General features: G+C 45.0%; 1 pseudogene; it reads right to left on the reverse strand.

Annotated features, from left to right (window-relative positions):
- Positions 1-146: 146 nt before the first annotated feature.
- LOC124979361 (ATP synthase F(0) complex subunit B1, mitochondrial-like) lies at positions 147-24,238 on the reverse strand (annotated as a pseudogene).

The following is a 24,238-nucleotide window of genomic DNA, read 5'->3' on the forward strand; positions in this document are numbered from 1 at the left end:
CACAAGGCCTGTTGAATTTTGACTGGTTCTGTAAGCGGATCACGGTGCAGGACCCTTGGGACCCATGGTGAGGTTCATTTCCCTTGCTATAGTTGAATTCAGTAATTTCAGTAGATAATCATACAGAAAGACTTATTTTCATTTACTCAGTCAACTGTGTATAGCTGTCTCAACTGGGATGGATACATTTTTGTAACTGGCTGCATTGGAGCCTTCCTTGTGAGCACCTTGAGATCTGCAATGCACTTGGCCATCTTCCCCTTTTCCTGCTGCGCAGACATGCTCCGTACCACATGCTTCTCCACCCAGTTTATCATGTGCTTTTGTTCCTTTCATTGCATCATATTCTGCACAGAGATATGATAATCCAGGCAATTCTTTACCTCCTTATATACTTTATGTAGCCATTTCTGGTAAGTAACTTCCAAGGCCATAGCAGTGTTATTCCTTTGGACATCAAAGAGATAGTGGCACTTCTGAACCAGCACCTGCTGTGATTTTCCAACTGAATTGTATTCTGGATTTGTTTGATAGAAGCCTGCTTTAAAATCTCTTCTACTTGGGCAATTTATTACTCATTGAGATTATCAGTGAGGCACCATATTTTTTAATTATGTAGACAAGTAACCGTATATTGATGTACTAGAGAAGGTCTCCAGGGTAATCACATACATTTCTTTGGATAGAAAATACAAAATAAGCTCAGTTCCAAGAGGTAGGGTCCTGTCACATGAGTTATAGGATAAATATAGTAGGAGAATTCACCAGGGATCAGCCCAGGACAAACTTTTCCTCCATATTCAGGAAGAGGTGATAGAGGAGTAAGACATGGCTGCCCTGTGTGAAAAATCCTTGTTGCCTGCTCTATCCCTGGTCCTAGGAAGGCTGCATTCCTGAGACAGGGGACCTCTGTGGCAGAGGCAGAAAGTGCCACCTGTGAGAGCTTGGGCAGCAAATGTCCATGCAGCAGGCTCAGTGTCCCTCTGACCCCAAACGGAGACTCTTTTCAGGACCCAATCTCCAGTTTGATTGTTTTTAATAGGACTTGGTTACTGTGGTAGAATGTATGTCCCATCTCATTTACCATCTTGGTCACTCTTGAGTGTACCATTAGTGGCATAAAGCAGCCAATTCTCAGGACCTCCTTATTTTCCCAGACTGAAGCTCCATCCCACTAACACTAAACCCTCCCTGCCTCTGGCCCTAGCACTCACTACCCACTGTCTTTACCCATGGATGTGGCTCCTAAGGATCTCAGAGGAGTGGAATTCCTGACTCCTCTCATTTAGTGCAGTTTCCTCATGGTTCTTCCATGTTGTGCTGTGGATCAGAATTTTGTCCCTTTTCACATGTATGAAAATACATGTAAATGTTTATACATGACTTCTAGCTGACTGAAGCTTTATTGGTAAACACTGTCCTTCTTTGTCCCAAGTAATATTTTTCCAAAGTTTTGTATTTGTTTTAATTAATTAAACATAACAGTAGAATGCACTTTGATACATCATATACAATGGAGTATAATTTCTCATTCTTCTGATTATATGTGATGTAGAATCCCATCTGTTGAATAGTTACCTATGTACATAGAGTAATGATGTCTGATTTATTCTACTATCTTTCCTATTCCCTAGCATCCTTTCAATTTCCTCTACCTCATCTAAAGTAACTATATTCTTCCCTAGTCTCCCTGCCCCTTTGTGAATTAGCATCCACATATCAGAGAAAACATTCTGATTTTGGTTTTGTGGGATTGTCTTATTTTGCTTAGCATGATATTCTCCAGCACTATCCATTTACTGGCAAATGCCATCATTTATTCTTCTTTAAGACTGAGTAATATTTCTTTGCATATATATAAATATGTATATGTGTGTGTGTGTATTCACACATAGATAGGGGTTTAATTTCATTTTGTTACATGTGAATTTCCAGTATTCCCAGCACCTTTATTGAATATATATATATATATATATATATATATCACATTTTTTAATCCATTCATCTGTTGAAGGGCAGCTTGGTTGGTTCCATAGTTTGGCTATTGTGAATTGAGCTACTATAAACATTGATGTGACTGCATTACTGTAGTATGCTGATTTTAAGTCCTTTGGGTATAATCCATGGAGTGGGATAGCTGGGATAAATGGTGGTTCCATTCCAAGTTCTCTGAAGAATATCCATGATGCTTTCCATAATGGCTGCACGAATTTGCATTTCTACCAGCAATGTATGAGTGTACCTTATTCCCCACATCCTTATCAACATTATTGATTCTTGTATTCTTGTATAATTGCCATCCTGATTAGAGTGAGATGAAGTCTTAGAGTAGATTTTTTTTATTGTAAACAAATGGGATACGTGTTTTTTCTCTGTTTATACATGGCATAAAGGCATACCATTTGTGTAATCGTAAATTTACATAGGGTAATGTTGTTTGATTCATTCTGTTATTTTTTCCCTTCCCCCCACCCCTCCCACACCTATTTTCCCTCTATACAGTCCTTCATTACTCCATTCTTGCCCCCCTCCCGAACCCTAACTCTAACCCTACCACTAACCCCTCCCACCCCCCATTATGTGTCATCATCCACTTATTAACCATATCATTCATCCTTTGGTTTTTTGAGATTGACTTATCTCAATTAGCGTGATATTCTCCAGTTTCATCCATTTGCCTCCAAATGCCATAATTTTATCATTCTTTATGGCTGAGTAATATTCCATTGTATATAAATACCACAGTTTCTTTATCCATTCATCAATTGAAGAACATCTAGGTTGGTTCCACAACCTGGCTATTGTGAACTGAGCAGCTATGAACATTGATGTGTCTGTATTCTGTAAAATGCTGATTTTAAGTCCTTTGGGTATAGGCCAAGGAGTGGGACAGCTGGGTCAAATGGTGGTTCCCTTCCAAGTTTTCTAAGGAGTCTCCACACTGCTTTCCAGAGTGGCTGCACTAATTTGCAGCACCACCAGCAATGTATGAGTGTACCTTTCTCCCCACATCCTCGCCAACACCTGTTGTTGCCTGTATTCTTGATAATTACCATTCTATTTGGGGTGAGATGGAATTTTAGGGTGGTTTTGATTTGCATTTCTCTTATTACTAGAGATGTTGAACATTTTTCCATATGTTTGTTGATTGCTTGTAGATCTTCTTCTGTGAAGTGTCTATTCATTTCCTTAGCCCATTTGTCGATTGGATTATTTGCATTCTTGGTGTAGAGTTTTTTGAGTACTTTATAGTTTCTGGAGATTAGTGCTCTATCTGAAGCATGATTGGCAAAGATTTTTTCCCACTCTGTAGGCTCTTTCTTCACATTGCTGATAGTTTCCTTTGCTGAGAGAAAGCTTTTTAGTTTGAATCTATCCCAGTTGTTGATTCTTGCTTTTATTTCTTGTGCTATGGGAGTCCAGTTGAGGAAGTCTGGTCCTAAGCCGAAATGTTGAAGCTCTGGAACTAATTTTCTTCTATAAGATGCAAGGTCTCTGGTCTGATTCCGAGGTCCTTAATCCATTTTGAGTTTAGTTTCGTGCATGGTGAGAGATATGGATTTAGTTTCATTCTGTTGCATATGGATTTCCAATTCTCCCAACACCATTTGTTGAAGAGGCTATCTTTTCTCCATTGCATATTTTTGGCCCCTTTGTCTAGTATGAGAAAATTGTATTTATTTGGTTTTGTGTCTGTGTCCTCTATTCTGTACCATTGATTCACCTTTCTATTTTGGTACCAATACCATGCCGTTTTTGTTACTATTGCTTTGTAGTAGAGTTGAAGATCTGGTATTGCGATACCGCCTGCTTCACTCTTTCTGCCAAGAATTGCGTTAGCTATTCAGGGTTTTTTATTCTTCCTGATGAATTTCATAATTGCTTGCTCTATTTCTGTAAGGTACATCATTCGGATTTTAATTGGAATTGCATTGAATCTGTATAGCACTTTTGGTAGTATGGCCATTTTCACAATATTAATTCTTCCTATACAAGAATATGGGAGATCTTTCCATCTTCTAAGGTTTTCTTTAATTTCTTTCTTTAGTGTTCTGTAGTTCTTGTTGTAGAGGTCTTTCACCTCTTTTGTGAGATTGATTTCCAAGTATTTTATTTTTTTCGATGCTATTGTGAATTTGGTAGTTTTCCTAATTTCTCTTTCTGAAGATTCATCACTTATGTATAAAAATGCATAAGATTTATGTGGATTGATCTTATATCCCGCTACTTTACTGAATTCACTTATGAGATCTAAAAGTTTTCTAGTGGAATTTCCTGGTTCCTCTAAGTATATAATCATATCATCAGCAAATTGGGATAGTTTGAGTTCTTCTTTTCCTATTTGTATCCCTTTAATTTCTTTGGTCTGTCTAATTGCTCTGACTAGAGTTTCAAGGACGATATTGAAAAGAAGTGGTGAAAGAGGGCATCCCTGCATTGTTCCAGTTTTTAGGGGGAATGCTTTCAGTTTTTCACCATTTAGAATGATATTAGCCATGGGCTTAGCATAGATGGCCTTTACATTGTTAACGAATGTTCCCACTATCCCTATTTTTTCTAGTGTTTTGAGCATGAATGGGTGCTGTATTTTATCAAATGCTTTTTCTGCATCTATTGAAATAATCATGTGATTCTTGACTTTAAGCCTTTTGATATGGTGAATCAGATTTATTGATTTCCTGATGTTGGACCAACCTTGCATCCCTGGGATGAAACCCACATGATCATGGTGCACTATCTTTTTAATGTTTTTGTATGCGATTTGCTAAAATTTTTTTTAGAATTTTTGTGTCGATGTTCATTAAGGATATTGGTCTGAAATTTTCTTTACTCGATGTGTCTCTGTCTCATTTAGGTATCCGGGTAATATTGGCTTCATAGAATGAGTTTGGGACGGTTCCCACCTCTTCTATTTTATGGAATACTTTGAGAAGTATTGGAATGAGCTCTTCTTTAAAGGTTTTGTAGAACTCGGCTGAGAAACCATCTGGTCCTGGACTTTTCTTTGTTGGTAGACTTTCGATGACTTCTTCTATTCCATTACTTGAAATTGGTTTGTTTAAATTGTGTATGTCCTCCTCATTCAGTTTAGACAATTCATATGTCTCTAGAAACCTGTTGATGTCTTCAAAATTTTCTATCTTGTTGGAGTGTAGATTTTCAAAATAGCTTCTAATTATGTTTTGTATTTCAGTCGTGTCTGTTGTGATATTTCCTTGTTCATTCTGAATTTTAGTGACTTGGGTTTTCTCTCGTCTTCTCTTTGTTAGTGTGGCTAAAGGTTTATCAATTTTGTTTATTTTTTCGAAGAACCAACTATTTATTTTGTAAATTTTTTGTATTGTTTCTTTTGATTCAATTTTGTTGATTTCAGCTCTGAGTTTAACTATTTCCTGTCTTCTACTACTTTTGGTGTTGTTCTGTTCTTCTTTTTCTAGGGCTTTGAGCTGTAGTGTTAGGTCATTTATTTGTTGAGTTTTACTTCTTTTATTAAATGCGCTCCATGAAATAAATTTTCCTCTAAGTACTGCTTTCATAGTGTCTCAGAGATTTTGATATGATGTTTCTTTGTTCTCATTTACCTCTAAGAATTTTTAAATTTCCTTCCTAATATCTTCTGTTATCCATTCATCATAAAATAGCATATTGCTTAATCTCCAGATGTTGGAGTTTTTTAGTTTCTGTTTTTTACTCTTTCATTTATTTCTAACTTCAATCCATTATGATCAGATAGAATACAAGGTAGTGTCTCTATCTTCTCGTTTTGCGAACATTAGCTTTGTGGCATAATATATGGTCTATTTTAGAGAAGGATCCATGTGCTGCTGAGAAGAAAGTGTATTCGCTCTTGGTTCGATGGTATATTCCATAAATGTCCGTTAAGTCTAAATTATTGATTGTGTTATTGAGATCTATGGTTTCTTTGTTTAATTTTTGTTTGGAAAACCTGTATAGTGGTTAGAGAGGTGTGTTAAAATCACCTAGTATTATTGTGTTACGGTCTACTTGGTTTCTAAAATTGAGAAGGATTTGTTTGACATACATGGATGAGCCACTGTTTGGGGCATAGATGTTTATCATTGTTATATCTTGCTGATATGCTTCCCTTAAGCAGTATGAAATGTCCTTCTTTATCCCTTCTGACTAACTTTCGCTTGAAGTCCACATTATCTGAAATGCGGATGGATACTCCAGCTTTTTTGCTGAGTCCATGTGCATGGTATGTTTTTCCCATCCTTTCACCTTTAGTCTATGGGTATCTCTTTCTGTGAGGTGAGTCTCTTGCAGGCAACATATTGTTGGATCTTTCTTTTTAATCCAATCTGCCAGTCTATGTCTTTTGATTGATGAATTCAGGCCATTAACATTCAGGGTTATTATTGAGATATGATTTGTATTCCCGGTCATTTGGTTCATTTTTAAAATTTTATTTATTTATGTATTTATTTTTTGACACACCTTGCTTCCTCCTTTATTTGACAGTTCCTTTAGGATAATTCTTCCCTTTGCTGATTTGCTTCTTTGTTTTTTATCTCTTCCTCATGGAATATTTTGCTGAGAATGTTCTGTAATGCTGGCTTTCTTTTTGCAAATTCTTTTAGCTTTTGTTTATCATGGAATGATTTTAATTCATCGTCAAATTTGAAGGTAAGTTTTGCTGGGTATAAGATTCTTGGTTGGCATCCATTTTCTTTCAGAGCTTGAAAAATGTTCCAGGCCCTTCTAGCTTTTAGGGTCTGGATTGAAAAATCTACTGATATCCGTATTGGTTTCGCCCTGAATGTAATTTGGTTCTTTTCTCTCACAGACTTTAAAATTCTGTCTTTATTTTATATGTTAGGTATTTTCATTATAATGTGCCTTAGTGTGGGTCTGTTGTAATTTTGTGTATTTGGAGTCCTTTATGCCTCTTGAACTTGATTTTCCATTGCATTCTTCAGATTTGGGAGATTTTCTGATATTATTTCTTCAAATAGATTGTTCATTCCTTTGGTTTGTTTCTCTAAGCCTTCCTCAATCCCAATAATTCTTAAATTTTGCCTTTTCATGATATCCCATAGTTCTCAGAGATTCTGTTCATGATTTCTTACCATCTTCTCTATTTGTTCAACTTTGCTTTCAAGGTTAAATATTTTTTCTTCAGTGTCTGAGGTTCTGTCTTCCAGGTGTTCTATCCTATTGGTTATGCTTTCTATGGAGTTCTTAATTTGGTTTTTTGTTTCCTTCACTTCAGGCATTTCTGTTTTTTTTTTTTCAATATCTCTAACTCTTTATTGAAATGATCTTGCTTCCTGTATTTGCTCTTTTAACTGTCGATTGGTGCTATCATTCAATGCCTCCATTTGCTCTTTTATCTCATCATTCAATGTCTGCATTGGCTCTTTCATCTCATCGTTTGCTTCCCTGATCATTTTAATTATGTACATTCTGAACTCCCTTTCTGTCATTTCTTCTGCCATGCTGTCATTGGATTTTATTTATGTAACATCTAGATTTGTTTGGGGCATTTTCTTCCCTTGTTTTCTCATATTGTTCAGGAATCAATGGGTCATTAAGATATTGCAGATTTCCTCTTTTGACTTATAATATCCCTGAAGATTGCTAGTATATCCCCTCTTATCCTTCAGTAGTCTGCAGTCTTGGAGGAAGTTGATAATGCGGTGCTCCACAAGGAAGCTGCCTCCCTAGGGTTGGTGACCTTCAGGTGGTGTTTATTCCCTGATAGTGGGCAGAGGTGCCTCCACTTGTTGACCAATGGTCATCCAAAGGGGAACTAGGCTGCGGGCTGAGGCAAGGCCTGTTTGAGCCTGTGTATCTGGTTTTACTGTCCTTGTGGGAAAACCTCAACTGGCAGGGAAGACTTACCTGGTGGGGAGGTCTCCCTGGTCAGTTCCCCTCCTAGAGGTTCCCCTCAATCTACAACTACCGCTTGGGCTGGGCTGTCTTCCTCTGCAATGTTCCTAGGGGCCCGGACCCACATCCCGAGCCTGGGACCCTCACCCTTCACAGACGAGTCTCCTTAGACTGCCTCTCCTCAGAGAATCTCCCGCAGTCCTGGAAACTTCGCTCCGCCCCTAGGCGTGTCTCTGTGCGGTTCTTCCACCAAGAAGCTGGTCCTGGGACCCTGCTCCGCACCTAATAGCCTGGCTATGCGGCCCCTCCTCTGAGCCGCCACCTGGAGCCCCCTACAGTAGCTCCGAGACCCAGAGACCCGCCACACACCTCTTCCTCTGGACAGCCGCCCAGTGTTCTGACGCAGTCACTAGGAGACCAAGCAGCTCACTTCGAGTCTCCTCCTCCCGCCAACCCCCCGTAGCCCTAGGCAGTCACTCGGAGTCCAAGTGACCCGCCCTGTTCCTTCTCCTCCTCCTCTGGGTAGCCCCTGGGTGTTCAGGAGCAGTCGCTGGGAGACCAAGTGATCCAACGTGCTCCTCCTCCAGGCAGGCCACCGGTGTTCAGAAGCTGTTGATCTGAGTCCAGACAGCTCGCCACGCAGCTCCTTCTCAGGCAGCTGCCCGGAGCCCCAGTGGTTGCTCCGAGTCCAAGCGCTGTACTGAGCCGCCTCCTCTACAATGATCCCAGTTGTCTGTGTTTACCACTCCAGTGGGGGGGGGGGTCCTCTCGCAGAGCCACTCTACTTCACAAAGTTCCCTGCGTTCCGGGGCTACCGCCCCATCCGGGACGCCTCCCCAATGGGAGAGACTCACCCGGCGGCTTTGAGTTGGTCCCAGTCTCTCACTATGTCCTCTTTTGAATCCTGCATCCTGGAGCAACATGAAATGCAGCCGCCCTCTAGTCCGCCATCTTGAAAAACCTAGAGTAGTTTTTATTTGCATTTCTCTAATTGCTACAGACATTTAATATTTTTTCTTATATTTCTTGATCAATTGTATTTCTTCTTCTGTGACGTGTCTGTCCAGTTCCTTATCCCATATATTGACTGGGTTTTTTTTTTGTGTGTTAATTTTTTTGAGTTCTTCATATATTCTGGGGATTAATGCTCATCTGAGATGCATGTTGTAAAGATTTTCTCCCATTCTGGAGGCTCTCTCTTTATGTTATCAATTGTTTCCTTTCCTGAGAAGAAGCTTTTAAGTTTGAACCCATCCCATTCATTGATTCTTGATTTTACTTCTTCTGCTTTAGGAGTCCTTCTAAGGAAATCAGATCCTAAGCCTTCATGATGAAAATTTGTGCCCACTATTTCTTCTATTAGGGTATCTGGTCTAGTGCCCAGGTCTTTGATCCACTCTGAGTTTCATGCAGGGTGAGAGATAGGGATTTTATTTCATTATGATACATGTGGATTTCCAATATTCCCAACACCATTATTGAATAGGTTATCTTTCCTCCAGTGATTGTTTCTGGCACCTTTGTCTAGTATGAGATAACTGTAACCTTTTTTGATCTGAGGTCCATTGTGTCTCCTATTAGTATAGGCACACCTATTCCCTGTGGGTCACTGCTTACTGGATTTTTTTCTATCCCTTTGCTTTCTACCTGTTTGTGTCTCTGGATCTAAAGTGAGTCTAAGACTGAAGATGTGGCACATGGGTAGAGTGCATTCTTGGCATTCACCTGGCCCTGGTTTGAGCCCCATTCTGGCAAATAAAAAAAATTAAGTAATTAAAATAAAGTAAGTCTCTTGCAAACAGCATATAATTGGATCAGGGGGCATATATTTTTTCCATTCTGCCAATCCCCATGTTTGGATTGGAAAGTTTAATTCATTTACATTTAAAGTAATTACTGATAAAGAAGTATTTATTTATGTCATTTGCTATTTGTTTTCTGTAGGCCTTCTAACTTTAAGTCCCTCGATTCATGCACTAATGTCTTCTTGGGGTTGATATTTTTTTGCAGTGATTTCATTTGCTTTTGAGTATAGTCTCTTTTTTCCTTTGTGATTACTGTGGGTATTGAATTTAATATCCTGATGTTATATTACTCTAAATTGAATTTATACCAGCTCAACTTCAATAACACACAAAATCTCTGCTCCTTTAAAGCTCTGCCCTCACCCTCTTCCAGTTACTGTCACAAAATTACATCTCTGATCATAGTATGTACAAAACCGTCATTATTTTTTTTTATTTGTTAATCTCTTAAATCATGTAGAAAATAAAATGTGAATTTACAAACCAAGGATACAGTAATAGTAACTCTTGGAATGCTTTCTCTCAAGTGCATGTGCATCTCAAGGGCATTTCTTTTAAGTCATGTGGAAAACAAATTGGGTGACACACTGTTACAATAACACCACATCCTCTCTCTCCATGCATTTATGTACTGAGATCCTTATTTCTTCAGACAGCTTGGGTTATTTTCTAGTGCCTTCCATTTGACCTGCAGTACTCCACTGAGCATGTCTTCAGCAGATCTAATGGTAACAAGCTTCCTTAGTTTTGTTTATCTGTGAATGTCTTAAATTTGCCCATACTTTGGACAGGTAGTTTTTCAGGATACAGGATTCCTGGTTGACAGTATTTTTTTCTTTGAGGGCTTTGTCTGTGTAGAGCCCACTACCTTCTGTCCTCCTAACGTACATATAGGAAATCTGCTGAGGATCTCATTGAGACTCCCTTGTATGTGATGACTCAGTTCTCTAATGATTTGTCTCTCTTTGTCTTTAGCTTTGTTTGACAATGATACCTCAGCAAGGGTCTCTTTGAGTTCATGTAAGAGTTCACTGAGCTTCTTGGATGTTTATATTCATATCTTCTATCAAATTTGGGGAGTCTTTAGCCATTGTTCTTCAAATAATCCCTCTGACACTTTCTTTCTCTCTTCCTCCTGGATTCGTTCCATACATGTGCTGGTCTGCTTGATGGTGTCCCGTAGGACCTCAAGGTTTCACTTTCCTCCCATCTGTTTTCTTTCTGTCCCTCAGACTCAAAAGTTTCAATGATCCTTTCTTGACTTTGACTGATTCTTTCCTCTGACTGCTTAAATCTGCCTTTACTTCTCTCCAATAAACTTTAAAATTTCAATTATTTTACTTTTCAGCTTCAGAATTTCTCTGATTTCATTTAGGTTCTCTATCTCTTCATTGATAATTCCATTTTGTTCATATGTCATTTTCTAAACTCTCTACACATCTTCCTTTATCTCTTCCCACAATTATTTTGTCTTTAAATGTCAAGCATTGTGCCATCTTGTCTTTCTCAGGAAAGGTTTCTGTTGATTTGTCTTTTATTTCCTATAAATGGGTATGGTATATAACCTGTTCCTTTAGATGTCTTGTGAATTTTTTGTTAAAAATTGAATCTAATAACATAGTAATTCTGGAAATCATATTTCCCCTGCTTTCCCCAGGGTTCACCTGTTTTCAATTTGCTGTTACTGTTGTAGACTATCTCTGTGCTAAGGAGCAGCCTAAGGTATAAATTTAAGATCTTGTCAACCTTTTTTGAGGCTATACTTTCCTTGAGTATAAGTGGTGACTTTCTACGTTTCCCTGTTTGTGTGGTTGCTTTTGAACATCCTAGAATTTAAGTGATTGGATACAAAAGGGAGCAAAAGAGAAAAATGAAAGAGAGAGTGAAAGAAGGGAAAAAGGGGTCTTGGCCCTTTAAATATTCTAGAAGTTCCTTCAAATGAGATTGTGTTCTTGCAATAGTCAGAAGAAGGATAAAGCCGTGGTTGCCCAACTATGCTTGAACCTCAAAGATTAAAAGCAGCAGTTATCATATCAGAATGCAGATCCACAATTTATAGAGAAAATGGTTCCTCTGGTCCACTCTGGTCCCCACAAGCTTTGCACAAGATGCCCTGGGAAGATATGCATGGTTGTCTGCTCCAGAAGTGGAAGTTGGTGATGGGTATCTGCTCCCATGCTAGGAGCTAAAATTGACCAAAATTAACATAATGTACCTTCCTCTGGAAAAAACAGAATTCCAAAATAGGTGAATTTAGGAGAATGGAAAGGAGAGAGGAAGAAACTGCAGATAAGGGAAACCATTTCAGCACGGACATGCACAAATATGAGCATGAGAGCTAACTCTACCTAAGGACCTTATATGTATTAACTTATCTGATTCTGATAAAAACACTGTGAAGTGGTGGCTGTTGCTATGTTCCAGAGAGTGGTAATGGTGTTGATGGTGATGATGGTAGCACTGATTCTTTTATGGTGGAGGTGGTGGTAGTAGTGATGGTGGTTGTGGTTATGATGGTGGTGATGGCTTTAATGGTGGTGGTGATAGTGATGGTGATGGTGATAATGACAGAGATGGTTTTAATGATGGTGATTGTATTAATTAAGGAAATGATGGTGGAGATGATGATGATGGTTATTGAAGTTGGTGTTGCTGATGGGGATGGAGTTGGTGATAGTGATGGTGGAGGTGAAGGTGGTGGTGCTGGTGGTAGTGGTGGTGATGGTGATGGTAGTGAAGGTGGCAGTGCTGGAGTTACTAATGAAGGTGAAGGTGATAGTGATGGAGGCAGTAATGGTGGTATGATATTAATGGGAGTGGAGATAGTGGGAATGATGGGGATGATGAGGATGGTGGAGACAGGCAGTTGTGGTGATTTTGCTAAGAGCAGTGATAGTGAAGGAGGTGAAGGAGTGTATTATGGTTTCAACTGTAGTTGACATGAGTCAAACCTAGGTGGTGGTTAAAGCTCAGTCTTCAGTATCCTTAACACTTGGACTTCAATCCCAGTTCCAACTCTTATTCTCTGCATGTTCATACCACATTAGTCATTTCAGTCTTCCTCACTTACTCAGTGTGCTGGGATCATGGAACTCGACTAAGGTGACTGGAGAGTAAATGAATAAATATCACAATGAACTTAGCCCAGGAATGCCATGAATGCCTTCCCCAAGATCATGTGTTTACAAACACCATATCAGACACCCAGCCCTACTGAATCTACTGTCTCCAGATTTCCATTTGTTTCTGACTCTGTTCAGCTCTGGTGACCTCACACAACCCACCCATTTGCCCGTAAATACACTTGCTTTGGCTGTGGGTGAGCACAGAGGTAAAGCACTTGCCTTGAATGTGCAAAGCCCTGGGTTCAATCCCCTACCCTGAAGTAAATAAATAATCTCTCTTCTACCCCAGTGTAGGGGCATTTCTCTGTCACTCTGATCACCTTCTTCTGTGTGGCTTCTGGGAACAAAATGTGGTTTGCCACAAGTTCCTACACTTTGCCCCAAAGACTGGTGAGGATCAGATGGGTTCTATTTATTATGCTCACCTTTGCCCATTCTTTCTAAAGGCTCTCCATGCCCCTTCATGCCTTTCACATATGACCACTTAGCTGCTCTTCTCTCACCAAGACTGTTCTCCCAAACCTGTGTCCACATGCCACATGAAAACAGGAAATCCCCACAAGCCAGACATCCCTGTGTCTCCCTCTTGCTATGTTTAATTGGTCCAAGTTCCTCCCAGATTCACACCTCTACTCTGTTGCTGCTGTGTCTTCCTCACAGAAGCACTTGTCTGTCAGAGTGGCCCCTTCTGCTTTTGTCTCTGTGCCACCACTCACTTCTCCACTGCAGACACATGCCCTAAGTCACACTGGCTCAGTCTCCCTGTGCCCCATTCCAGCACGGGGTCAACCCCTATCGTTCTGTGTACTTGGTTGTCATCAATCTTTGGTCACGATGAGAAGATGGAAACCCAAACTGGGCTCTGCCACTGACTTGCTGTGTGAACTCAAGTCAGTTAGTTAAGGTCTCTGCATGTCAATTGTCTTATGTGTCAAATGGGTCTCATGACAGCACCTACTTCCTATCATTTGGAGGGGTAGGTGTGATACACACAAATCTTCATAAGTTATAACTTGTGCCCTGGTGCTCCCTCAAACTTGTCTACAGTTCCCACATAGTTCACATCATTCTTACCTACCAAGTTGCATCTGTCTGCTCTGGACTGACCATTCAATAGGGATGGGAGTGTCCTTCTGGACCTCTTGCTCTCCAGGGTGTGCAGGCCAGATGCTCTCCTGTGGCTCTGACACCTGGATTAGAGCACTGTGATGAACACAGACTCTGGACTGGCCCACCTGAGGCTCCAGGCCCAGCACTGCCCTCCCCAGGGGTGTTGGGGAATGCCTGCAACATGCTACACTACAGTCTGCCAACCTGCATGCCCACTAGCATCAAAGTTTCCATGGTAGTAATCGCCATGAGCAGCCTTGGTCCTCCGAGTCACTCTGAAGTTCCAGTGAGTCATGGCCTCTCCATAGCTCCAGAGGCAGGACTCCAGGTCAGCAGCCCCCAGGAACCATGACTCCTAGACACTCCTCCCACCCACACTGTGTGAGTACACACCCAGGGGACTCTGGTCCCTATAATGCCCTAGGAGACTCAGGACAGGGTGTCTGCCCAGGAAATGTCAGGCATTGGGGCTATCCATATGGGTGGAGGAAAATCCCCCCTCTCCCTGTGGATGAGTTGTAAGGTGAAAGAAGTGGCCCCCAGGCTACCAAAGGCCATGAAACTGCAACTGCATGGCCCACACCATGACTCCTGCCCAAACTGATGAACCCCTCAGACTCCCCTGCCCAGGTCCTCTGCCTAACCATCCACAACCCTGCTCCACTGCCTGGAGGGAGGAGGACAGCTCAGAGACTGGGGACACCGACTCTGACACTCAATGTCCCCATCCTAGCCAGAAACCTGTTCCCCTGCTTGATGTCTTTCTCTTCTCCTCTGCAAATTGGAGGTAATAGCAACATCTGTGAGGCCAGGTAGCTTGAGAAGCATAGAGTAATGTATGGAGTGTGACTGGCTCAAGCCATGCCATGTGTGCTGTTCTTGCTATTGTTATTTCCTGGATACAAAGAGCTGCCCAAGTAGGCTCCCCCTCTCTTCCCTTCTCCCACCTCCCTGCTCTGTCTCTTCCCTCCTCACCACCTCTCCCTCTCTCTTTCCACTGTCCCTCTTGGTCTTGGCCCTACAGCACCCCCATCAGTATCCCTGCTCTCTCCCCATCCCATCTTGCTCCTTCCTTCTGCCCACTTGTCCTCCACTGTCCCTCCCAGCTGTGTCCTGGGATCATCCCCTCCTGGTTGTTGCCCAATCACCTTCTTCCAAACGGTTGTGATTTTCTCCTGTTCCAAGCCTGCTCCTTCCCATCCCCTGCCCCCGTTTCACTTGTCAGTTAACTATGCACCTGACATCTTGGCAACCTTTTGGTCCCCAGTCCCACAAGCTGCCAAACCCCACCCCACAATTTCCCACCTGTCCTGCCCTCCATCCCAGCTGTCCTGGCCAAGGCTCCAGCCTCTTCCCCTCTGTCCTGCCCTCTATCCTCTCATCCTGGCTGCAGGGCATCTCTGACCAGATCACTGCCTGTTCTGCTACAGGGTCTCTTCCCCCAGGGAGTGCTCATCCCTTCCACCAGAATGATCCAAAACTCCTGGGTCCCCATTGAAGCTCCGAAGTCCTCTGAGACCCAAGGCCCACTTCACTCCATCTTTGGATGTTTTTCTGAATGCTTTGCTGCTGCTGATAATTGTGTTTCTCACCACTGAAGACAAAGAATGACCATGAACTGGGAAACACACAAAAACTCTCCCTTTATATGCACCCCATGAAATTTTACACAGGGAGAGATCCCTGCAACTGCTCTCCTGAAGTCTCCTGTGCTGCCCCTGCCCAGTAACCACTGTTCTTAATTCTATTGCCAACTCTCAGTCTTTTCTATTCTGGAAACTTCCATAAGTAGAATCAGACACAGATGTGGGGGGGGTGCTGCTCTGAACTCAGTGTGAGCTCAGTGCCATACATCTGTGCAATGGGCCTGTCCACACTCTGCTCTGTGCTGATGAGTGATGTGCTGTTGATGAGCATCTCACAGAGGCTCCTCCTTTCTTCTGTGATGGACAGTCTGGGATGAACACAAACAAATCTCTGAGGACACTTACTTTCATGCCTCCTGACTGTGTGACTGGGAAAGCAACTGCTGGGTCATGGGCAGGCTGATGTGGAGTGGAACAGTCAGATTCCCAGTGCTGTAACAAAATACCTGAGACCTACAAAGAGGAAGAGTTTATTTTGGCTCACAGTTTTAAAACTTTCAGTCCAGAGCTGCCTTGGGGCCTGTGGTGAGGTGGCATATCATGGCAGAGAAAACCTCACAATTCATGTCTACGATGCAAGAGAGAAACAAGGAGGAGACCCAGTTCCATCTCAATAATCTTAAACCTCCTAAGTTCTACCACCTCCCAGAAGCACTATCTAGGAACTGCCTTTCACACATGGGCCTGGAGGGCACTCCTTCCTCCAGGTAGTCCTGCTGGATTCACTCCTCATGCTGCATGAGACACGCCAATGCTAAAACAATTATTCATGATTCTCTGAAACTCAGATGCAACTAGTGCTGTCTGCCTAGGCAGGCCCAGGGGCTCTTGGGTTCCCTGACTTCATCCTGTGGGGAAAGCATGAGGTTTGCCTCCTCAGGGGTAACTTGAATCTAAGGGGCAGGTCAGAGGCATCTGGAACATGGCCAGGACCTCTGACTTCTCCTGCTTCACTTGCCCTCCCCATGGTTACCCCAGTAACTGATGACCTACTGTCTCAGCCAGAGCCTGGATTGGGGCTTAACCTCTCCTGGGGGCATTGGCCCAACCTCCCTCCCTCAGCCACTTCACCCATCTGGCCAAGGCCACAGGATGACTCCAGGCCATGGAAACAGCAGGAAAGGGCACAGAGAAGGATGGGGTGCTGTTGGGGTGTCATTGGGGGAATCTTGACCCCATGTATGTTCTACAAAGCCACCTGGGCAATCATAGAACTGTAGTGTTTTTTGGAGGTGTGCAGGGGGACACCAAAAATAAACATCCAGAAAGATGGCATTTCTTTCATAAGAGAGCACCCAGGTCCAGGATTCCCAAAGAAGAGACCCTACAACCCTGTCCTAGTTAAGACCCTTCCTTTGAGTAGGTATCACCCCAGACATGAGGAGGAAGCTCCCAGGTTGGAAGGTGCCCCTGGGAATACTCTTCTCTGATCTCAGGCTTGAAGTTTTGAGTGGTGGAATAAGACTGGGGAGGGTGTGAAGAGCAGCCTCTTGTCTGTCCCTGGCCTTTGTCAGAGCCACCGGCAAGTGCCAGGATGCCCTGGCTTCCTACTTACACCCTTCTCTACTGGGATTACTGTGTGTAAATACTCGAGGCTGCAGCCACAGAGTCACATTCATTAGAATCATGGCCACTGAACACACAGATCTTTGTTTTCATGGATTTTCATTCCTGTGGCCTTTCCAGGAGCACATAAGTCTGTTTCTAGGGTCTGTGAGCATGAGCATGAGCACAGTTGTGGGAAGCTTTCCCAGGGCTACCACAGGGAGGGTAGGGGAGCTTTCAACCCGTCCACCATGAGGTGACAGGAAGCCATGCTCCTGTTGGGCACAGGCCCTACCAACTGACTGCCATCTTGACAGTGGAATTCTGTGGTGGATGTTGCGCCTTGACTTATATGTGACTCTCAGGTGGTTCCTAGTCTGCCACAGGCCATACTGTGGACCTAGGGATCACTGTCATCACCATAACTACCATTCACCACCAAAAGACAGGGTGGCACCAGCACTGCTGCCCTTGAATTTGAGGGCCTGGCTCTGCAAAAGCATAGTCACTCTGGAATTGAGGGAAAAAGCATACACGTACACCCCATGTGCACACACACTTCCTAACACATCACACAACACACACACACAACCCAACACACTGAACACAGTACTCCAATTCATACACCATGAAGCACAACACACTGTACAAACTGTGCTGTGTAAACAACACATGACACACACACATCACACACACACACACACACTTCACACCTACCACATACATATACATTACACTACACACCCACACCATTCTGTGGTCACTATTGAAGATTTTCTGTGGCACAGAATATGGGTCAGTGTTTGGAAAGGTCTGTGCATATGTGCCCTGCAACTGCAGATCACCAATCCTGTGCCATGTGGGATGGCCATGGGGGGCCTTGGGCCCTGAAGAAGGGACTCATGCTTCCCTGGGGCTCAGCCTCCTGGGACCTACTGAGTCCCTCGAGCCACAGCTGCCTCTGGGGATACACTGAGGGATCAGGACCCAGTCAATCTGCTGGCACCCACAGGACAGCAGCCATACCGTGCAATTCAGCACCCCTGTTAGCACAGAAAGACACAGTCCAATACAAATTTTGAAAATCAGCTCAGCTCTCTTATTCAGGAATGGAGTCATGGTTCTGATGGACCCACTCTCCTGGTGGAAAATGAGTCACTGAACAAAGAAAGGAACTAGACTTATATATCTTATACTGAGAGGAGATTTAGTGAGCCTGTCAGATTAGGCACTCAGGAAGCTGAGTTTTTGGGTTGGGTGTCAGCGGCCAGCACCTGGAGAGGAGTTATCTTGGAAATGATTAGTGTTTCCTAGAGACTGTCATTCTATGTTTGATGAAACACCTTCTCCCCACCAGTGGATAGCATCTGAAAAGGATTTATCTTGAAAGAGAGGAAAGATATCAATGTATTGCTTTCTTCTTCATTCCCTTTCCCAAACCACACTATCTTGGGGTGTGTCCTTTCAAATTTCCAATAGTCCCCACCGCCTAGAGCTCCCTCCACCACCACCACCAAAGAAGCCCTTCTATCTGCTGGACAAGATGCCAGGGCTTCCCACCCTAGGAATTACCCTGAGTCCTTCACATTTCTTCAGGGGACTGGACTCCAGTCACTGCCTCCCAGAATGCAGAACTGGAGATGGGTATTAACCATAGGATGAGCCTCCAGCATGGGGCTCAGAGACCCTCAACTCTGGACTTCCCTCCAGCCAGGACTGTGCCCCCAGAGACCAACCTGTAGCCCAGGATGAGCTTGAGGTGGTCTGGGCTTATGGGTGCCCCATGCCTTAGGGGGACTTGCTGTGGGGGTCTGGGAGAGAGAGAGAGAGGAGAGAGATAGGCAGTCCAGGAGGGGAGTGAGGAGACCCTGGGAGCTGGGACACCATATGCCCAGGCTGTTCATGGCCACTGGCTGTGCAGGGAACATGGATAGTGCCTCATTGAGGGGACCAGGATCAACAGGTTGGGGATCCTTGGGCCCCCAGGAGGGGACAGGCATTGGTAAGGACCTTTAGTATTCCTGGGGCCCAAGAATCTGGAGTCCCTTCTGCCAGGATTGGGGAATTCATCAGCATCACAAATAAGAGAAAACAATATAAAAAGGAAAAATAAATTTAATCACAATTTGGCAAAAACGGAGGAAGAAGTTGACCTGTCTCAGTCTGTCCCATAGCAGCACTTCAATCTACAGGTATAAAGCCAGGAGACAGGATGGAGAAGCTGATCTGCCTCTGCTGTCTCCCAGAAAGCACTACCATCCACAGGAAGGTATCTGAGGGATAAAGATATGAGGAGGTTTGTGTTAGGGAGCCCAGTTCCCTTCAGCTTCGCATTCCTTCCTGGAACAGGGCTTTGGCCTGGCCAAAACTTTCAACCTGGGCATGGGACAATTGCCTCCAGGGAAGTGGAAACATTGGCAAGAAACGACAGGGACTGAGAACAAAGCAGTTTGGAGTTTCTTTGAAATTTTCTGATTTTAATTGAAGCCCACCAAGGGCCCCATCTTGTCCATCCTTCAGTCTTGAGGGTTGTTGCTGATAACCCCTCAAGGGCACCAAGAGCTTCTGAGTGAAAAGAGACAATCTGCAAAGATGCTCACTGGCTCCACCCAGCTGAAGACTTAGGAATCCTGCTTCAAACCCTGGGCAACACCTGCTTTGGGTAGGTTTGGCACTTAGCCAGGTTCATTCTGATAATTCCCCTGTCTCTGAGTAACTTTTTCTGAAGGCATTACTGATTGTCCACCAAGTGATCTGGGCCCAGGTCGCCAGGATACACTTGTCCCAGTTTTGGTCTGATCTGGTCCCTTGTCAGAAGGGAAGTGACAGACTGTTAAGAGTCAGGGTCAAAAGACCCTTCACGAGTGAAATTTGAGCAACAAAACAGGCTTACAAAAGTGATTCCTAGGCTAAGCTTTAACCTGGAGTCCTGAAGTACATCCCTGAGGAACATCAGGTGCACCACTGGGTGGGCTTGCAGTGGTGGAGTGGCCATCAGCAGCATCTGCTCTTCTGCCCAGGCCCAGACTCCAGGTTCCCTGGCTGCAGTCACTGTCCTGTACACATTCTCAGGAACCTCTTTCACCTCACGGGGCTCCACTTCTCTCCAGAGCTCTGGGGTTCTCCACCATGAAGTTCACTGGGGATGTGTGTGAGGTCATGGATCTCATAGCAGATGCTCAGACCTACCGCCCACCTCATTCCCTATCCTCCCTACTCTGTGTGCATGGAGAAATTTACCATCTGAGTCCCCACCATCTCCCCATAAACCCTTGGGGTACATGCATCTGAGAGAGATCCCAAAACCCAGACCCTTTCTCTAATGGTAGAGCTAAGAACTCCCGATTCTCCTCTGCCTCATCCTCCCCCTTCAAAAGGGGGGCCCTGTAGTTCTAGCTGGGAGTCTGTCTGTGATAGGTGGCAGGCTCCCAGGGGCCCCCGCTGTGGAGTAAATGAGGTATCAGCACAGTGACCAGGTGACCCTGGCTGCTAACTCAAACTAAGTGTCTTTGGATAAAAATTCTATCTGCAATTAAATTCCTTATTGTATTAAAAGCAGTACACATTGCTGTGGAAACCTTGGGGAAGGTGGAGAAGATCAGAGTAGGAGAAACCAATGGGTTCATGGAGGAGCAACTGAGACCTAGCCCCCAAAGCATGGCTGATTCTCTGTGATCTAGGAGCAGGGAAAATGAAGCGAGCAGAAGCAGCAAAGCCCTGTGCATTCTGCTGCTGAAGCTGACCTGGAAGGCACTTGTTAGATGCCTCCACTCCACATCTGACCAGGGCTGTACATGGCCTATGCCTCCTCTCAACTCCACTCTGCAGAACTGAGTGAGGACATTGTGGCCAGGCACATCTGCAGTCAGAGTTTTCCAAAAGAGCCCACACTGCCTTCATATCTGGAGGATGGCATATATTTTCATTCACATTTCATTACAACCACTTCTTCCCTGCAGGGGAAGAAGCACCTCTCAGGCTAGTTTCATTCCTCAAACAACATGGGTCAGTTCCTTTTTGTAGTTATGGTCCCTATCATTCTGTCCCCTTTCATCTGTGGACTGGACCCATCATCTCAGGCCTGGTCATTACCATCATCTGCAATCACATTCCCCATCAAAGTCAAAAACTACCCCAGCACCCACTGGTTTCAAAATTCTCAGGAGACTTCCAGAACCTGTCAGAAGGTCACTCCAGAAGAGACCTTGGAACTCACCCTGCAGTGTGCGTGAGTATTATACTGAGTGTCATCACTGGGTTAAAATGTACCTAGAGCCTGGTGCAGTGGCCACAGCTTTAATACCAGCTACTGGGAGGATGAGGCAAGAGGATCACACATTTGAGGCCAGCTTGGATGATTTTGTGACATCCTGTGTTGAAAATGAGAAGAAAAAGACTGGCAGAGTGCCCCTGGGTTCCATACGCAGTACCAAAAATCAACAAATACATGTATGCTTTTCAAACATCCATACACTGATGTTGCAAGAGCCTGGATGACCACAGACCGGCCTGGGGAGGACGGGAGTACCCAGCACAACCATGAGTGGCCTTGCCTCAGCATACCTGGCCCTGCTGCCTATTACATCTGTGAGCTGAGCTTGGCTACGGCGTGTCTAGGACAGGGGTGCCCTTGTCTTTATTTTGGCATTTGGCCTCATCATCTTGCCTTAACCTGGCTCACCTCAGACCTGGACTTGGTCTGGGCTTTGGTTTTAGTCTTGAGTGGACCTTTGGTCTTGAGTCCTATCCTGCTCTATACACACATGCTTCTATGTGCTCCTAGATTTAAGTTAAATCTACGTATGTCCAAGTCTATGAATGAGCCCACCAACTTAAGCAGCTCCCTCATGGACAACTCCTTGGTAGATGGTGCCTGTCATTTCACTGGAACACCCAGGCAGAACAACCTTGCAGGCAGCAGGACAGGACCCAGCTCCTCCTTGACCTGCTCTTCTCTGCATCCTAACCTGGAGGGTGCTGGTAGTGCCATTAAAAAAACATGGCCTCTGGGACAGACGGGCCTGGGTTCTGGTTCCTGCTCTGCCCCTGGCTGCTAGGGTACCACTGGAAAAGTTGCTTCAACCCCCTGAGCATCCTGTGCCATTTGGAAAGTGAGGTGATCACTGCTTCCTTACAGACATGAGGCAGAAGGTCCATGACATCAGGTGTGTCTTGCATCCTGTCAGATTCAGGGCAGTAAAGGTGCTCTCAACAAGTGAAATCTCTGCCCTCCTGGACTTACCAGCAGGATGCAGCCTGGAGTTCCTTCTGTCCTCTTATACTGAGATCTTTGTCTCCCAGCACCCATCACTTCCTCTTTGCTCACATTCTCTCCTTTTCTCCCAACAACTTCTACTGCCTGGATTCCCCTATACTCACCAGAAACCCCCAAAGATGTTTCAGTCCCAATCCTCAGGCTGGGTGCTAGGGCAGAAGCCAATCCTGCAGCTCAGGGAGGACCCAGCATGGTCTGGAGGAGATGGTGCCACCTCTGTGGCCATGCTCTGCTTGAAGTTGGCAGAGAGGCCTGGCCAGGGCACTGCAGAAGGATGGAGCTTTGTAGAAGAATGCTCCAGGTCTTCTGGGAGAGGGGCACAGTGAGTGGCAGGCAGCAGTGCAGGGCTCTCCAGGCACAGGACAAGTAGCCAAAGCAAAGCCCCCTGTGGGAAGGACTGCTATCTAGCATCTACAGAAAGGTTCCCCAAAAACCCAGCTAATGAATGCACAGTGTCCATGAGCAAGTACCTGTGGACAAATGCACGCAACTCCATGGTGAAGACTTCAAAATCAGAAATGTGCAGAGCCTGGGGTGCCTTAGCCTGAGTCCATCCGACAGGCAGGTCTGCTCCTGCTCCCTGTGATCTTTTCTGCAGATGCACCTCTGTGCTACACATTATCCAGCTTCTCAACTTATTCACCAAAATTCTTCATCAAACAAGTATTTCCATACTTTATCTGAAAACAAATTTCTCTGTCATATTGGATCCCACATTTCATGGGCACATCCTGTCTTACTGGATAAACATCCTCCTCTCGCTGTCTCACACCCAGGGGAAACGAAGGACACTGAGGAATTCCGGGTGATTGGCACTCACACTCAGGGCTCAGGGGAGACTAATGGAGAGAGGGAAAGTGGTGCTCAACCCAGAGGACCGAAGGAGACAGGACACTTGTGGGAGAGGGACTCTGGCAAATAAGGAGTGCTTTAATATGTGCACCTGAGGACCAGGGGGTGAGGGGCGCTCACCACAGACACAAGGAGCCTGGGTACTTGGGGGCAATTGGCCCTCGGCCCCCACAGTACCCAGGGGAGACTGGGCAGTGGGGAGGGAGGGGTGCCAGCCACAGACCCCAGGGGCCCCTGAGCACTGCTGGGCAAGGGGTGCCCACCCACAGGACCCAGAAATGACCAAACATCAGGGAGCCAGGGGCCCACACCCAGGGGAAAATCAGGGAACTGAGGACTGGTGGACGAGGAGTGCTCACCCGCAGGCCCCAGGGTAGGCTGATGGAGAGAGGGCCAAGGGTGCTCACCCATGTGACCGAGGAGCCTGGGCACTTGTGGGTGAGGGGCACTCCCCCTCAGGGACCACAGGAACCTGGGGATCTGGGGACCTGGGATCTGGGGAACTGCGGGTGAGGGGCGCTCTCCCTCAGAACCACCAGGACACCCAAAATTGCGGGGCCACCCTATCCAACCTCACCACGCACAGGACCCTGAGGAGACTGAGCACTGTGGGCAAGAGTCGCCTACCCTTAGGACCCAGTGCGCCCTGGGGCATAGAGGGGGAGTGGGGCCCAGCTCCAGGAATCAGGTCACACCCCACACTGCTAAGGGAGGGGTGCTCACTCACAGCCACTGGGCAGCTCTGAGCAAGGAGGGGTAGGAGTTGTTCACTCTTAACATTCAGGGGTGTCTGCTCTGGGCACTGCTAGGTGAGGGGTGCTCACCCACAGGGACCCAGAGAAGACAGACTGAGCACTGGCCAGGAAGGGTGCTCACATACAGGCACCATGGAGGCTGAGCACTGGTGGAAGAGGGGCGCTCACCCACAGGACCCAGAGTCCTTGGAACCTTATGGTGGGGGGAGGGTACCCCTCAGCCCTAGGTCTCACTCACCTCAGTGAGCACGAGCCAGCCGTTCTCTTCCAT

The sequence above is a fragment of the Sciurus carolinensis genome, chromosome 3 (genome assembly GCF_902686445.1).
Source record: "Sciurus carolinensis chromosome 3, mSciCar1.2, whole genome shotgun sequence".
NCBI lineage: Eukaryota > Metazoa > Chordata > Mammalia > Rodentia > Sciuridae > Sciurus > Sciurus carolinensis.